General features: G+C 47.1%; 1 protein-coding gene across 1 annotated transcript in view; it reads left to right on the top strand.

The window, feature by feature from the left end:
- Positions 1–6,810: 6,810 nt before the first annotated feature.
- The window catches only part of GLIS3 (GLIS family zinc finger 3), a 164,366-nt gene continuing 152,728 nt past the window's right edge, over positions 6,811–18,448 (top strand). The window contains exon 1 of the mRNA XM_064501679.1: positions 6,811–6,889. The gene's annotated coding sequence lies outside the window, so the exon portion shown is untranslated. The remainder of the gene's footprint in view (positions 6,890–18,448) is intronic.

Below are 18,448 nucleotides of genomic sequence, written 5' to 3' on the forward strand. Positions count from 1 at the left end.
TAATAAACAATGGAAATAGTGGTGGGAGGAATGGATAATTTTCTAAAAGACATGGTAAAAAGAACAAAGTCAACATACCTTTTACATGAATTTTAGTTTTGTCTGGACAAATCCCAGAAGGGATATTTATAACAAGGCCAAGCCTTGCTTGCCTGCCCCAAACCACCACAAAGTGCTTATTTTACAACTTATTTTACAAGGGCTTTTAACATTTTCACCTACCACATTGGATGATAAAGCCTCCGTAACTGCAGGGACCTACATGGTACATGCATCTTCTTCTCCCATACCTCCAAGTCACATTCAAACAGAAGAAAGGTGGCCAGTCATCCAAAATCAGTTTACAGAAGTGATAGCCCTCTCTTGTTCTCCCTTTCACAGCGTGGGACAAAACCAGTGCTAGGGTGGGCCCCAGCAAGCTGAACACATCTTGGACACACAGCAGACAAGGCAGCAGACTGACTCATGCCACACTGTCTCCTGTGGTCAGCCCCAATACATGCATAGGATTTGGAGCCAGTGGCAGAAGTCAACAGCAATTGCCAGGCACCTTCCAAAGAGGACATGGAAGTTGGAAAAAAAGGTTTTTGGGAGGCACAGACTGACCAATCCATGAAGCTATCGCTGTTGCACAAGTAATAGTGCCACAGGAAGCTTCTTATCTGGAAAGAGGCAATGGATCTCTCCATGGGTAGCCATGCACATGGATGTTGCAAGTTTGGGAAAATCATTCAACATCTGTCTGGTTAAGGACCTACCTGTTAAAGTGCTTTCCACCAGTATTTTCTGAGCCATATTAACCCGTGGGGCAGAAATCCTAAGGTGCTGTAGTGATGAAAGCTGCGAACATACACATATGTATCTATTATGGTGTATGAAAGCAAATTCACTATTAAAAATCTGTGCTAAAGTAAGGAGGCATAGAAACAAGTACGATGAAAATTGCAGTAGTATGGGCATGCCACAGAAGCGATTAGTAACAGGTTTACTCTCACAAACGAGAAAAGTGAGTTTCAACACGGCACTTATCAGCCATTCAATCTCAGATTGCTGGGGCTTACAAAAGAAATCATTATTAATATCAGACGATCTTAGTGTAGGACAAACAAACAGTTGTTCCACTTTATCACAGCATTCTCTTCTAAGGTTTCTGGGTGGACTGTGGGAAATTTCTTTCTTTGCTTCTTACTTCACCTCTAATTAGCGTCCTACCTGGAATGCTCTTTCTAGCAGTGTCAATCATCAGTAGATAGCAGGGAAAGGAATGGATGCCATGCCAGCTCTTGAGAGCAAAATCTCTAATACTCTCTGAATGGAAATTAGGCATGCATGGTTTCCATGGATTGACTGTACATTTTGTCAGTTCACATCAAGTGCAGTTCTGCTTCAAATTCTGTTCAAGCATGGAGACTGAGGATCCATGGTGAAGTTGGCCCTTCTGTTCTCTTTGGTTCCTGCTTGGTGGCACACCTGATGTTCACACCTTGTGACCCGAACCTTGGTGTATTAACTGCCAAGAGAAAAGTGTTAGTTAACTGTGTTAGCTAGCTGACAAACAGCATTGCTAGTGCTAGTCTTCTTGATGAAATCTTTATGGGAGCTGGAAAAGTTATTCTACTGGCAAGCCTCACTTCCAGCATCTTTAAGTTCATTCTAGGAATGCAGAACTCCCCTGAAATTCATTTCCATCCGATAATTTTAATTTCTGACCTTAAAAGGTTGCACGGGGGTACCACATGCCGTTATATAAAGTGGCTGGATTCTTCTGAAACACTTCTGCCCATGTATTTCGATCATATATAATTGGCCTATATTTTAGTTACATCAATCCTGTTTACCAGCACAAGTTTTCTCTGCACAAGAATATTGGAGAATCAAGATGGTAATCTGTCAAACTCTGTTTCTTTGAGGAGGTAAGTAGAATGCAAGTATTTTTTAGTACTTACTCCACAGACAGCTTTCTCTCCACCTGGCTGCTTATACTGATTTAAAGATGTCAGTGGAAAAGTCTTTAGATTTTTCTTCACATCACAGTGCAGGAATCAACTTGGTGAGTTGCTGGTAGCCCAGGGAGGAGCTGGATTGTTGTGGGGCCCTCCAGAAGCTACCAGGAGCTTTAGAAACCTTAGCAATGTGCTCTGCACAGTGTTGGTGTACTGCAAAGAGTGGAGAAAGATGGTGACTTGTCTCTTGTTTAACAAACAAAACCCATTACAGAGGTATTATTTATGAAATCAGGTGATGGAAATGTGAATTAGACTTACAGAGAAAACAAAGCTCTGCAGGCCCTGCTGTGTCATTAGTGCTGGAGAGCCCTCCCTGGTCTTAGGTGAGGGCTGAGTAAATGTTACCGGCACAACCGGGGACCGGCAAGACGAAGAAAAGGGAGTTGGCCCAGATCAACACCCAACCCCCTCCTCCTTGCCTCTTACCTTCAGGTCCCACCTGTTCTGGCACACCTCCGTGCTAAACACCCATGTCCCGGGAGTGGAAAGGGGTCCCAGCCTAGAGTGGCTGGACCAGGGACAATGGGAGCCAGGTCACCCTGCTGAGCTCCTTCCCTCCAGAGCATCCTTCTGTGCCAAGAAAAGGGAGGTGCAAGACTTGCTTTCACAGGTAAGGCAGGAACACAGTCCTACATCACTGGGATATATTTGGTGTCAGTCCTAGATGCCTGTTACACATTATATTATCCACAACACAATTCAGTGATTGCTTTTTTCCTCCTGTCACATCAACTACTTTCAGTATTGTTCTCAGTTACATCATGACTATGGAAATAGAATAAATATGAAATGGAAGAGCTAAGAAGTAGTTGAAGGAGGAGACTGAATTGGTTAAGTAGCAAAATCTTTTTCATCAGTTGCCACCAAAACATCTCGAAAAAGCTTTTGCTCCTCTGTTTGTGTCTGAGAAGTGAATGTTCAAATACAGGTCCATTCTGGTCCATAGGTCTGAGGCATCAAAAGATGAATAAAACCATACAGTCTCTATGTTTTCTCCTGCGAGGTGTAGTTCAGCTACTACCTCAGATTCTCTTTCTTATGAAAAGGTGATCTTGTCTTCCAGTTCAACAGAGTGCCAACGTTTCCAGGGTAATTGGGTCCAAAACAATTTTTCAGTCCTGCCACAGAAATTCAACAAAAATTGCAAAAATGTGCCTTAACATCACATTCTTGCTACCTGGTTTTCTCTCCTAAGAGCTCAGTTCTTCTGGGGCTGCCCTACACAGGAGTGAGAGGAGAAAAACTTAAACCACCTGTATCCTCAAGGCACATTCCCTGTCTCTCTTCCCTCTGCTACAATGGCTTTCCTTTAGGCCCTGAAAGGAATAATTTGGCTTTCCATAAACTCTGCTGAAGTGCCCAGAGTCATCCTTTTGCTCAGAAAGCTCTCCAGACAAAAGGCAGTAAACAAAATAAACAAACTCCTTCTCATGCAACTGCTCTCTCCCTGCTGAGTGAGCTCTTTTCAGACATCCTTAGGCACTCACTGTCTCCTTGGGCTCATCCATTGGGGCTCATCCAGAGAGATGGTCTTTCTCTAGGACAAAGGAGTCAGGGATTTATATAAGCAGTTGTCATTTCCAGCATGCCTTGTGGTAACACTCTTTCAGATGGGACACCACAACTTGGTCTTGACTGGTGACATGGAACAAGTTCACAGGTGTTGCTATAGGTTCTGAGCTGAACTTTTCTGTTTACTTTTCTGAAGCTGCTGCTGGTTAGATGAATGGTTTTAGCTGGAGGGAGGAAAATTTGCAGTGTAGAAAGAGAAGTTTGATATCATAAAGAGTCATTTTCTGAAAGACTGAGGCATAGCCTTTTCATCTTCAGGAGGGAGGTTTCCTGTAAGGAATGACTACGAGTTCATACTCACAGGCTCCTGTGAACACATACAACGGTGCTGCTCTCTCAGAAGATGGGCTGTAAAATCCACCTGCTTAGCAAGACTCCTGGCACATAAGGGACTTTGCATGTAGTGATTTTAAAATATTTACTAGACTTCTCTGGCTAATTTTGAACAAATTTCACTTGCTTCTTCAACACACCAAAAACTAAGGATGATCCTTAGAAGTGGCTGTAGTGTCTATCATTAACTTTGGTCATGTGAGGTAACATCTTCGTTGTCCTCCTTGCTTCCTGCTCAACACACTTTGTAGATGGCTTCAAGTGAGAGAGGAAGAACTCTTCCTCTGTAAAAGGAACAGTAAAAGACTCTTCCAGTAAAAGGCTCTTCCTAGGTGTTAGTGCTGTCTTTTCCTTGTGTTTTATACCATGCACGTTGCAAGGTTACATTGCTAGGAGCCACTGAATTTTCAGTCAAAGAACTGACAATTTACTCTCCACCAATGAGAATGATGTAATAAAGAAAATATATTTTTTATGGCTATCAGATTTGGTTTCTGAAGACCTTGTCAGCATTTGTTTAAAGCTATTTAAGTGTTTATTTAGTTGCTTTTTTAGATTTGAACTAAAGTGCTTAGTTTGCAGATTTCCTGTTTTAAAACGCCTGTTTTGTTGGATAAACCTGTATTACGTATCTGCAATGGAGGTCTACCATGCACTTGGAAACAAAAAGACTGGGCAGCAATGTAATTTTATGAGAAAACCTGAAACTAAACATCTCCACTGTTTTCTAGGTGTGTAAAGAACATATGACGTTGTCTTCTAATCACCTTTGCAGTTGCAGTAGTTTAATGTAACGTGAGCAAGTGGCAAAGGAGGTTTGGCTCAGAAGAGCTTATTGAGCTCAAGGCCAGTCTCGGCCCCACAGCAATTTGGGCTCACTGGACCACGTGCCCCCTCCTTGCACCTTCGCTGTGGCCCTCCCAGACAAGCTCAGGCAGGGACGCCCACTGCCTTTTCCCTGCAAGGGGCATCCGGACACCGGCGGTGACGCTGAGTCCCTGGGCCATGCCCCCCATCCCAGGCTGCAGGTGTTTCTGCAAGGGGCTGAACAGCCCTGGGGCTAAGCAGTGCTGAGCCCTCCGGATGAGGGGAGGGGTGCGGCACATCTGCCTGAATACTTCTCTTCCAGCTTTGCTTTGGTGTTATCCCAGTTCTGGTGCTGTCTCTGGTGGTTGCAGGCAGGATCTCCAGCTTAGAGCGGAGAAGAGCCCCTGCCTCTAAAGCAAGTCTCTGAAAAGCACCAGCACAGTGTCACGCTGTCGTCAATCCCCAGTCCTCCTTCCCAGCACAGAGGTGCTGCCCCCCCCCACCTCCTCCTCTGCCCTGACATACAGCCCCCTACACCCCCCTACAGCCCCCATCCTGTCGAGCCCTATGCAGTCCCTAGAGAGCCCCCCAGCAGTCCCCTTGGTCCCCTGCAGGGCCCCGGGCAGCCCCCCAGGCTCCCCTCCAGCTACCCTGCAGGCCCTATACAGACCCCCTTGCAGCCTCCCCGCACCCCCCAGCTTCCCCCCAGCCCCCTTCCAGCCCATGCAGAGACCCCCATGCAAGCCCCCTGGCCCCTGTGCAGTCCCAAGCCCCTACAGAGACCCCCCTGCAGCCCCCCACCCCTCTGCAGCCCCCCAGCCCCTACAGGGATCCTCGTGCAGCCCCACTTCAGCCCTGTGCAGCCCCCAGCTTCCTCCCAGCTCCCTTCCAGCTTGTGCAGAAACTCCCCTGCAGCCCCCCTCAGCCCCTGTGCAGCCCTCCCAGCCCCTACAGAGACCCCAAGCAACTCCCCACCAGTCCCCGAGCAGCCTTGGCCCTGCAGAGACCCCCATGCAGCTCCCCTAGACCCTCTGCAGCCCCACAGACCCCCCAGTGCAGCCCCCAGCCCCTGAGCATCCCCCAGCCCCTACAGGGACCCCCATGCAGCCCCCCAGACCCTCTGCAGCCCCCCACACCTCCCCAATACTCCCCCAACCCCGAGCATCCCCCCGCCCCTACAGGGACCCCTATGCAGCCCCCCTGGACCCTCTGCAGTCCCTCAGACCTCTCCAATGCTCCCCCAATACCGAGCAGCCCCCAGTCCCTACCAGGACCCACAAGCAGCCCCCCTAGACCATCTGCAGCCCCCCAGACCCCCCCAATGCAGCCCCCAGCCCCTGAGCATCCCCCAGCCCCTACAGGGACCCCCATGCAGCCCCCCAGACCCTCTGCTGCCCCCCACACCTCCCCAATACTCCCCCAACCCCCGAGCATCCCCCCGCCCCTACAGGGACCCCTATGCAGCCCCCCGGACCCTCTGCAGTCCCTCAGACCTCTCCAATGCTCCCCCAATACCGAGCAGCCCCCAGTCCCTACCAGGACCCACAAGCAGCCCCCCTAGACCATCTGCAGCCCCACAGACCCCCCCAATGCAGCCCCCAGCCACCGAGTGGCCCGCAGCCCCTACAGGGACCCCCATGCAGCCCCCCAGATCCTCTGTAGACCCCCCAAACACCGAATGCTCCCTCAGCCCCCGAGCAGCCTTGGCCCTGCAGAGACCCCCATGCAGCCCCCCAGATCCTCTGCAGTCCCACAGACCCCCCAATGCAGCCCCCAGTCCCTGAGCATCCCCCAGCCCCTACAGGGACCCCCATGCAGCCCCTCAGACCCTCTGCAGCCCCCCACACCTCCCCAATACTCCCCCAACCCCCCAGCATCCCCCAGCCCCTACAGGGACCCCCATGCAGCCCCCCCGGACCCTCTGCACCCCCCAACCTCTACGGCCCCCCCAACGCACTCCCCGCCCCAGAGCAGCCCTGGCCCCGCAGAGACCCCCATGCCGCCCCCCGGAGTCGGCGGGGAGCCCGGCCGCGGGGCCAGCGCGCCGCCCCGGCCGCGGCAAGGGTTAAGCGCGGGGCCGCGGGCACATGACAGCCCCGGCGCGGCGCGGCCCGCGGCTGGCGGCGCCGCCGCAGCCCGGGGCGGCGCGGAGCGGCGCGGGAGGCGGCGAGGTGAGCGCGTCCCGCGGGGCCGCCGCGCCTCCGCTGCGCTGCGCGGCTCTGCGCGGCCGGTCCCGCGGCTGCCTTGTCCTGTCCCGCGCCCGGTGCCGCCGCGCGCGGAGGGGCCGCGGAGGCGCCGGGGCGGCCCCGCGGGCGGAGGCCGGTCCCCGCGCGGTGAGGACGGGCCGCGGGGCGGCGGCGGCGGCGGCGGCGGGGCAGCTCCGCGCAGACCGCGCCGCTGCTCGCCCGCGGCCGCCCGCGCCGCGGCTTCGGGCTGTGCGCGCTGCAGCGCGGGGCGAGAGAGGGGTGCGCGGAGCGGGGGCGCCTCCGCCCCACCGCGCGGGCAGCTGCCGCGGCAGCCCGGGGCGGCATCCGACGTCCCGCTGGCGCTGAGCGCCCGCCCTCGCCGTGGCTGCCGCGCTTGGCGTCGCGGGCCGCGCTCCCGGGAGGTTCAGCGTCCCCCTGGGCAGCGCCCGCGCGGCCGGCGCGCGCCCGAAGGCGCAGGGCTCGCAGCGGCCCTCGGCCGCGGGTGGCGGGGGCTGCGGCTGCCGCTGCCGGGTCGGAGCGCGCCTCAGGCCGCGGCGCTCAGCGCTGCCGCAGCCCTGCGGGGTTTTTCAAGCAGCGGGTCTGCAGCGCGCAGCTCGCCGTGTGCCCTCAGGTGAGGGGGCCGCTTCTGGGAAGCGCCGGCTGCGCTGCGACAGCAGCCACCAGCAGCAGCACAGCTCCGCTGCTTGCTGCCCTGATAACGGCAACGCTCGGGCGGGGGGTCAGCTGCCTTAACGAAAACCTGAGAAGGCTTTTCTGGCGGAACAGTGAAGATGCTCGCTCCCATCAGCTCTAGCAGATACATTGTCCCGTCCACGGACTCAGTCACCCTTTCGATGGCACCTGCAGCCTTATCGGTGACTGCGTTGTGCTCCGCGTTTGTCCAGTCCCTCGCACAAAGGCATTCCTTTCCGTGACTAATCTTCCCAGGAATTATGGTGATGCAAGTAATAACTAATTAGTATATTTTACTACACTTGCACTGGGAGACTCAGTCACGTTTGACGGCTGGTTGTCTCACGGTGCTGTGGTGGCCCTTCTTCAGCTTTCGCCTTCCCTGCTTGTTGCTGTTGCATCAAGCCGGCTTTCTGTGAACCCTGGAGAACTACAAACCTGCAGATCGTATGACCCTTTTCTTATTTCCTGTGACTGGCGGCCTGTGCCCGGGAAAAATGTGCTGTCATCAGGGTGCTGCAGTTTGGAATCTTGCCCCCCATGGTAGTCCAAAAGTACAATTGTCAGAAAGAGTGTACAAATGAGTGAAACAGGGGATGCTAACGTGAGGTATTTACTGTTCTTAGTAGTACATGACTTGTGTGATGTGGGCTGGTGTGTAGGGTGGGCAGGAGAGTCTCTATAAATTGAATGGAAAGCTTCTTTTATTGTTTCGATTTGGAAGCCACATTGTCTTCCTTTCTCGCAGCCTTAATTCTTCAGTTGCTTATTGCTACAAGCCTCATTTCAAGCTCCTCATTTAACGTTTCCCAGTTAAATCTCTGGGTTTCTTCTCCAAGAAGAACTTATTGCCATTGCTGGTAATAAGCTTACCAAGCTCTGTCCTTGAGCTATAGCCAGATAACTGTACAAAAGGTGTCCTACCAGCACTTCGTAGGTATGTGTGCATTTTTTTCAAAAAAGAGGCTGGTAAGTTGGCGGCTTATGGCTGTATTGGGCTGTGTCCGTATCTCAGGCAGTTGCAAGACTCAGAAACCGCGGGAGCCGCGGAGGCCCCGTTTCTGCAGCCGCTGACAAGGGAGCGAGGCAGAGGTGAGGCACCCGTGCTGCTTTTTGTGGCTGTCCTTTCCCCCGTCTCCATCCAAATCCTCAAATCCGCCCAGACTGACTCATCGGGGGCAGGATGTCAGGGGAGGCAGTGGCTGCTGAGTATTTCACCGGGAACCGTGTGCCTCCTGTTGCCAGTGGCCGGGAGCTGCGAGGGGCTGCAGGGAGGAAACTTTTCTGGAGCAAATCCTGGTTTGCAGGCTCATGCCGCAGAGCCGGCGGGGAGGGCAGCCGGGGAAGGCTGTGCTGTGCTGGCCGGGTGGGGGCCAGGGCAGCCCTGGGGGGCTCAGTGCTGGGGACGGGGCGAAGGCTCGGGGTCATGTCCCAGGCGTGTGGTGGCCGTGGCGGAGGTGAGGTAAGTGTCTCCGTGGGAGAGGGAGACATGGGGACTCGTCAGCTTTCAGCCCTCTCCATGGCATGGGGTGGTGTTTGCTACCTGGCGTGTTAGGTTGCGGTAACTGATGGACGCTGCAGAAGTATTGCTCTCTGCATTGGACTGATTCAGCTCGTATCGAAGTCAAAAAGTGTTTTACCTCTGATTTCAGTGGGAGAAGGCAGAAGCCAATGCTGACTGCTTTTCAGAGCTGCCCGGTGAAAGCCTTCCTGGCATGCTGTGCTGCAGGCACAGATATTTGTGAATCCTACTGTTGTTTTGCTTTCTGGAGGAAGAGCGTTCACATTTTCCAGGGCTTCAGCTTGAATTTAGATTTTACTACGTGGTTCTCTGAGAGTGAATTTATGAATCATAGTTATGGATTTTGAGCAACTATGTTGTCATGCAGTTATTGATAGATGTGGAGTCATGGAGATTTGCAGTACAGTCAGCTTACAAACAAACTTCAGAAGCAGTGGGTCTAATTGTGTTTCCTTTGACATCAGTGGGAGCAGGAAAAGACACTGAATGTCTCACTGATGGAGAGAAATATTTCATTGAAGAGGTGGCAAGTGCTTATGCTTCTTTGGTAGAACAACAAAATTTGTCTAGCACAGTCCTTCAGTCTCAGGATAGTATTGTTTTTTCTGGCATTTTTGTGTTTTTAACTTAGTACATTGTATCTATATCTATGTATTTATTTATGTTTCAACCCTCTTCAGGATTTCTAAGGATCATGTAAATAAGCTGCTGTATTAGGTGCCACAGAGCTAGAGTTCTCCAAGATTTTTATGTTTAGAAATTTGTCTTTTTTTTTTTTTTTTTTTTTTTTTTTTTACTGTTACAGATTGCTAGGAGCCATTTATGGATCTGGTGCAAAAGTCAGTTCCAATCAGCCAGGATGTAATTGTATCCTTTTAGAATATATTGAATGTGCCATTGGCATTCAGCTAGGTGTATATGCTTTAAGGCACTTCTAGGCACACCTGTTGTTTTGGTTTGAATCTGTTTGGCCACTCTAATGTTGATAAAAGGATGTCTTGACATCATTCCAATGCAAGCTGATACTAAACAAATTAAACTTGATTAATGAAAAGGCACTCATGAACAAATAAGTAGTATTAAAAATTCTACAAAATAGTGATTCTAAAAAATGAGAAGAGTAACGCTCTCCAAGGTGCTTTGAGGATGAATATAGTAAAGAAAGGAAGAGCTGCTTTACATGCTATTGGAGTGTTACAGATCTCTGTGATAGAACAAGGAGGAAGAGTTGAGGAAGAAACTGTTGATAAATTATTTAACTTGTTTCTACTTTCCTCAAAAAGAATAAAGGCCATTTTGTGGATACTTTCAAGTCATTCTGTTCAAAATACTGCTTACTAATATGAGGAAAGAAATTATGGCCCTGGAGGCCATTTCTTCAAGTGTAGGAAACCAGCAGTAATTGGTGTTAGAAGTGAGGCAAGGATAACACAGGACACTGTCACTCATTGTAATATACAAAATTACAGGAAAAGAATAGCAAGGAGACCAACCTGTTGACAGCACAAGCTGCATAGTGATGTGGATTTTGTAGGGCTAGTAGGTCTGTGTAAGCTGTGTAGAAATATTCTTCTGTTGATGCAACTAGAGTGCTTTTATTGAGTAAGGCTAATGCATTTGTCGTGTATAATCTCTTCTTGATGATGTTTGCACTTTTCCATTATAGTAAAAATTACAGTCAACAGTTACAGACGAGAAGGATTTTTACTTGTAGCCACTTTGTACTGCCATGGCATATAGCCTTGCCAGCAAAAAACCTGCCTTTGTTTATACATCCTTTTCTAAGGAGCTAGTCACCTGTGTTAGGGCAAGGAACATTCTGCTTTTCAAACAAACCCTGGGAATTGAAGAACATTCAGCTCTGCCTGTCCTTGGTTGAATTGCAAAGAGTGATTTATGCTTCAGCTAGGCATGAAAATAAATGACAGAGCTTTTAATTGGTGTGCTTTCCAATTTTTATTCCCATAATATAAAAATGTAACAATGAAAAAGAGTATTTAGAATAAATCTTTTAGGACCATTTAAATGTGGTCAGGGCATCTCTTGCTCACTAATGTCAATAGGGATTTTGCTGTTGTCTTTGCACATAGTATGGTTAGGCCTTTCGTTATTAGTGAGAGTAAACTGTAGTGCACGTGTGCCAATCTGTGCATGTATGTATATACAGACACTGACACTTTTGACACAAAAGACACAAAAGATGGGTGTACTGTGAATGCAGTTTTGTTTGGGGGTTTTGGTTGGGTTTGGTGTTGGCAGATCAGAGGGGGAGAGAACTGAGACACTGTAGAGCCATAGTAAGCCACTGGTTAAGCATGAAGGTTTTACACAAACTTCAGTCATGAATCAACTGGTCATAATCCCATTGGTTTCAATGCTGAAAAATGTCATGTAGCAAAGATGAAGGTTACGGTTCAATGTGTTGCTGAAACAAGATGTTAATACTTAATTAAAACCTTAAAGTACATTGGGATGTAGTCATAATGTGAGTTTAACTTCAGCTTTATTTGTGTCAGCTTAATTTGTTTGTCTGAACAAGTTAATTAGGCACTGCATCCATGATTGAGCAAACTGCTTAAGCATGTGCTTAATGTTAAACATATGAGCCTAGTGATGAAAGCTGAGCATGTGCTATTCAGCTGAGTTAGGGCTGAAATTATCCCATCTGTGCGATATTTTAGCCCAGTGATTTACACTGACAAGTGCAGCTTTTGTCCGCAAATCTTATGTATCTCAGGAAATGTTTAGATCTAGTCTGGATTTGTGCCTTGGGGCAGGTCCTGGGCAAGATGCTCTCTCACACCCTTTACCAGTCTTGTCTTCTAAGATTTTAATAACAGGAAAACAGCTGAGAAAAATGTGTCTGAGAAAAATCAGAGTTGCAAAAGTATTGTCATAATTTGAAAGCTGTCTTTAAAAATTTGCCATGGTGGGATTACATTTAAATTCTGGTATAGGTACAAGTTTGCAATGAGCATCCACTTTTGCAGTGACTACAGTTAGGTTTGTGAACAGTGCCGTGCTGTGCTTTCTTGCAATACTTCTCTGCAGAGCTTGGTAGACCATAGGGACTTCCCTGTGGTTTTATGCTTCCCTCTCCATTTCGTTGCATTTACATCCTTTAGTACGTGACCTGGCATCTCTTTCCTACATCTGCATATCACTTGCCTGCTGTGATTGCTTTTCAGCGCCATTTTAATTAATAGACTGAGGAGATGGCAGAAAAGGAGAGGTAGCAATGTTCATCTGAGTGACAACTGCCTGTCAGAGGCTCTTTTCACTCCTGGCTGCTGCCTTTCACTTGCCCAGTATCCACTTGATTTCACAGCTGGTTTAGCCAATAGGAAGGCTGACAGCCTTATCGCAAACTTCAGCTTTTGAAGAGGCAGGTTTTCTCCTTATTAGTGCTCAAAGTCATTGCTTAGCTTTGTTCTCTCTCCCCAGCTGGCCATATAGCACTCATACTTTTCTGCTTATAATCAGAGATCTCACAAAGTTAAACACTGTATGTAGTCCTCCCCTTTATGTATTATTTATTCCAATGTCAATTCTTTTTATTGGTGTATTTTTTCAAACAGGCTTAATGCACAATGGATTACTTTCTGACTTTGGATTGATATCAGTCCTAGCTGTGGGTCGGTAAAACACACACTTTTGTTATTTTAACTGCCTGACAATGAATGGAAGGTCATGCAGTATGAGCTGCCGGACAACAGGTCTTCCTTATGGACCTGGGACAATCAGTGGACAGCAGATCTCACCGGTGAGAGTTCATGCAGGAGCGCCCTGCCCATCTTCACATAGCGGTGCCCTGAGGCCAACTGTTGGAAACTCGTCTGCCAGCCGACACTTAAAGATGCCCCTTGGAGGAGGGTTCGCTCCTCAGAGCAACATCATTGACAGCACTATTCCCCTTCCTGTGCTAAGTCCCAGGAGACAAGTGGTCACAAACGGGAAGCCTTTCTTCCAAGTCCTGCAGCCCCCAGGACTGCCAGCCCCACAGACTTTAAAGCCAAAACTGCAAGACCTTGGAAATGCCTTCTCCCCATGCACAGGTAAAGGTAAGACTCCTTTTTTCTATTGCTGTTTGCAATGGCGTTTCTTTTCCAGTATCACATAACTAAATGGTATTGGTTTTACTGGATGCAATCCAGTCTCTTCTTTGCCTCCCTTATTACTACAAAAGAGGAGGTACTGAAATGAACATTCTGTTGTTTTCCACTGTCATAATTTATTATCTGATAATTCCCAGGGGCTTTGTGATATATAGTAGTTGCTCAGAATCGCTGAGTTGTCCTGAGATTCCTTATAAACAATATAGTCTGCCTTTGCTTTGCTAACCTAACATCTTAATTCAGCAAACTCAGATAGTCATTTTGTGTTTGGTAGAGTCAGAATTTTGTGAGTGCTGTTGGAAATATTCCTTCTTGGATATGGACACAGCTTCCCATTGGTGGCGAACAGCTGCTTATTGATGGAAGCAGGAATGTACTTGCAGTTTTTAGAGGGCTTAGGCTGGACAAGTTATAAAACCCATGGAGCGTGTCTTAACCATAGGATTGCAGTCCATTGCTGGGAGCTATTGTGTGTCCGAGAAAAGTATGATGCACCACCCTGACAAGGTATGGAGGCTAGTCCTGTGTGGGTGAGTTCTTGTACATCAGATTTACCTGTCTATCAGAGAGCACTTGACACTCTGCTCTTGAGTCTGCAAGGTCAGACCAGAACAGTAAGTTTCAGTCCTTGTTGATTCTGGTCATGCTGGAAATGGGAGCACCATTTTTGAAGAATTTTTGTAGCTTCCTTTCAGAACTCAGTGTACGTGGACATGAGGATTGAATGGATAGAAAAGAATTAGATGTTTTAAAATACCAAAAAAAGCTTTGGTTGGCATCTTGGTGAAAGCACAAAAAAGAAGAAAGAGATTTCTTGTTTTATTCCAGGTGGGTTGCTTCTCACCACTTTCCTCTCTTTCTTCACTTTTTCGCTTTGAACATTTAATAAGTCCATCCCTATTCAGTGAGGCACTCAGGCTTGACGCCAGTAACGTTTTAGAACGTGTTGAAAATTAACTGCATGCTTGAGTGCTTTGCTGAGTCAGGCCTGTAGTAACGCATACACATATCCAGTGGGTGACCTCCAAGATCACCCATTTTGGTGCTTGCTTAGGTAGTGCTGGTGGGGGTTATTCACAGCATCTGACTTTAAGCTTCCACTATTGGCAGTGAAGAGAGGCAGACTCCTCACGTGATGAGCTTCAAAGGAACTTTTCTATTTCTGTACAGGCAGAGCCTGATTCCTATTCTTGGCAGAATGATACACCTAAAAGTGGGGGATCCATGCTGGGATATCTAATACAGCCTTATGTAAAGCTAGTCCACCTGCAATATATATTGGAGAGCGGCGCTACAGGATGAAGAGAACATCAACTAATTTATTGTCCTTGGCATAAATTGGATTTGATCTGCAGTCCCTGACCACTCTGTTCCTGGCTGTCACCATTTCCATCTTCCTCCTTGGACCACTCAGCTCTAGCATGCGTAAAGTAGCCTGCTGTTTTGTGGGATGGAGAATAGAGGTCTCAGCTGAAGGGCTGACGTTAGGGAAGCTTTTGTATAAACGGTGCTGCTTAGACATCTTGGGCCTGGATAACCAGAGAAGGGGCAGACAGTGAGGTTTGCAGAGTGACAACTGGAAAGGAAATGCAGTGGGGAATATAATGGGAGACACTGGGACAGGAAGAACGTGGGGCATGATAGAGGATACACATACATGCCTTTCTCAAAGCCTGCTTCAAATGAGGCAATGTGGGATGGTTAGTAAATAGCTGTAAACCCTTTGGCTGCACCCTCTTGTCCACCTTACCTCTTCTCAGTGGCTTCTCCTTCATCAGACAGAAGTTCCAATATTCACCTGGGAAACTCGTATTATCCTATGAACAAATGTGGTGTGTTGATTTTTCTAGAGTTTATAGCTTAGCAGAAAGTCTAAAGACAGGCAAAAAAGTAGTTACCATGGAAGAAGATAGCACGGTCTTCAGATACCATGAAGTTTAGATCTGATCTTTCTGTTGATTAGGATTAGTAATTCCTCACCCTTTAAAGTCTTTGTTATCAGCAGGACCACTTATGGAGTTAAAGATTATGCATGCTGGGAATATATCCACTACGGAAGAGCTAAGTCTCACAAACCTAGTCATGTCCAGATAATTTTCTGAAACTTTGAACCTTGCTATGGTGTATAAACCTTATAAAATAAGCCTATAGCCTTGTAAAACATTCTGTTCATGTATGTGCAATTCTTTCATGTTTCATCCTCTTCTAGTGCCTGGTACACAGAGGAAAATGTCTTTCTGTAGCGAGTTATTTTAGTTAATCCTTTATCTCAAGAAAGCAATAAGCACTTTCTCTTACAGTTGTCTCAGCATCAGTTAGAGAGGTTTGCTATATTCAATTTTTCTTTTTACTTTAAGACATATGGGATAGTAATAGTAGCAAGATACACAACAAAAATGACCTATTGGCATATTGGAATATTTCCTGGCACTTTTTGAATAATGGATAAAACAGTTTTAAAAAACAGAAGCTTCTGTTTGAGACAGAAGGAGTAGAATATTCCGGGCCAATCCAAATGTGTGTATTGCTTTCTGTACAGTTTTCTTTCTTTCTTTCTTTCTTTTTTTTTTTTTTTTGACAGAAACTGGTGCTGAATTCACACAAAGAGTATAGAAATAATCTATAGTAATTGCGGCATGCATCTTTACTTTGTGTAAAGAGTATCTTTATTTTATATAGCTGTTACCAAACTCTGAAAGGAAATGATTTTTAGAAATGGTACCACCTAAGTCATATTAAGAGTAACTGCTATAGCTTTGTGTGTGATGAGAATCTAGAACAGATTGTTTTTTCTTGCCATATGGAGAAAAAAGGCAAGTCTAAACAGGCACTCATGTATGGCTCTGAGTTCAATGTAGTGTTACTTTATCTCCTTTGTGGTAGTGATTGTTTTATATGCCTTCTAGTACTATATTCTGCACCTGAAAAAAAATAATGCAACAGTGGATTTTTTCGCTACAGAAAAATGTGATAGTAGAGTGATTTTATGATAGGAGTGTATGCTTTCATGTGCCCATATCGGATACTTTCACATCTAAATTAGGTGAAAAATACGGGCATGGCAGTACATGTCTTTGACTCTGGAAATCTTCTCCAGGCTGTCATGTCATCTGATATGTGTATTTCATCACTTTTTGTGAGCAGCCAGTTTTACACTTTTAGATTTGCTCAGGCTTTGAAAGCAGGTCTTTCCTGATATTAGCTGCTAACTTGAAAACGAACAAGAGACGCGTCAGGAAAGAAAGAGCAAAAAGGGAAAAGGGGTGAGAAGAGAAGAGGAAGAGAGATGACTGTAACATGGTCAGCATTGGTATTCACATTCTTTCTTCAGTGCAGAAGCTATTCTGAGAAAAAATCTTGTAATGAAAAATACTGTAATGGAAAAACATCAGCTTTTTACTGAAAGTGTTCTATTAAGGTGAATTTTAAAAAACACAATTTTCAAGTAATTCATATTAGCGCTGTCCTTTAAATGTAGTTATGCTCCAAAAGAGTTCTGTATTCAAAGATTTAATACTTGGCATATCTGCTTCCTAGACACCTCTCTGAGTAGGATTTCCTTTCCCAGGAACCCCAATAGCTGTACTTGTTGTTAGACCTATTCACTTACGTACATAGTCAGCAGTTTTGTGAGTGTGAGCCAGATTTTGTTCAGCCATGTCCTGAGTGCTCTCATGTAGTGAAAAAAATCCCAATTCTTTTCAAAAACAACAGATATTTCCTGAAAGGGCCAATACATTCAACATCTTTGGTAGTTTCCCTTATTCTGTGAATGAAAGCATACATTTTGGAAGTCCATCAAGAGGTACTGAAAACAAACATACCTTGGTGGATTAGGTGACTGATTGCTGAAGGAGGTTGCGGGAGTTGTTTGGGGGAAAACCTTATCTTTTCCCCTAGGCGTTACCTACTGCCAGGGATGGGATCTTGCTGGGGGATCCTTGGTCCCAATCACCATGACTGCACTTAGGCACTTACTTAGGCACTGGACGTTCGTTCCAGGCTTCACAGTAGGTTTTCCTGACCAGCCAGACTATATCTAGTAGCTTTAAAGCAGCTTGGATTTGGCTGGTGGAGACTTTTTGCTGTGGCTGAAGTTTTCTGTGGACGGTGGAGGTCATCCAACAGCTGCAGCCCTGGCTGGCACTCCTGTAGCCTGGTGGAGAGGTACTGCATGGGCAGCGTTGCCTTCGATTGTCTTCGTTATGGGCTTGTGCTTTCCGCTGGTGTGTCTAGCAAGATCTCCACCGTGCAAGGTGACACTGGACGCGGTGGAGAACCAAAGCCGTGGAGGGCAGTTTGGCCGTTTGCTCCACTCCAGTTGCTGTGTGGAAATCAGAGGTGTCAATACATGGGTATGTGGCTGAAGCTGTTGAGAGGCAATGTGTGAGATGAGGCACGAAGAAGCAAACATGGACGTTTGTTAGTAAAAATGCCTACCAGACCTGCTAAGGAAGCCTGTGCAGATAGGCATAGACTCATCTCCCTCTCCTTTCCAGGCCCATTGTGAAGACGGCAGTCATCATTCATTTCTGTGACTCTAATAGTGTTAACGTTTCTCCTTGATATGAAAAAAATTGTGTATTTGATTTCCTGTTGTATTTTTCTTGCAAATGTCAGAAGCTGTCTGTAATTTTTTTCTAGACAAATGGGTCATTAGCTAAGGTTTACCTGTAAGATGAGCATGCTCGCTATACAAGATCACTAAGGCTCTTCCTCATCCTAGGAAGAGTTGACAGGCATGTTAAATCATACGGATAGGTGTTTTCCCTTTTTCGGCTGGCTCTGCAAGAAGGAGCAGCTCCCATAGTGTTAAGCTGTGTGAGAACTGTGAACTTGGTTGGGAAGGATCATGTGTATCCTGTTGCCAAGAGAGCCCTGTTTCCCTCGTGAACAATAACTGCACAAGTCTGTGAGGAGTGTTAGGTGCAGAGGCGTTAATCAGTAAGCAGCTTGAGCCACACTTGAAATCCCTTTTACCTAGCTATTTTGCTCTGTAGTACTGTTGTTTTTATGTGTCAGTTGGCTCAACCTGAAAAAAAAAGTTCATCAGTATTCTGTGCAGCTCCTTGCACAGAAAGCTTGACTCAGTCTTATTTTCTGTTTCAGTTGTTTCCTCTAATCAATTCTCAGCAGTTTTTAAGCCTGGTTATTGACAATGTTTAAGTACAGCAAAGTGATTAAATGATAATGATCTCAGCTGTATCCAGCATG

Source organism: Dromaius novaehollandiae, chromosome Z (assembly GCF_036370855.1).
Source record: "Dromaius novaehollandiae isolate bDroNov1 chromosome Z, bDroNov1.hap1, whole genome shotgun sequence".
Taxonomy (NCBI): Eukaryota; Metazoa; Chordata; class Aves; order Casuariiformes; family Dromaiidae; genus Dromaius; species Dromaius novaehollandiae.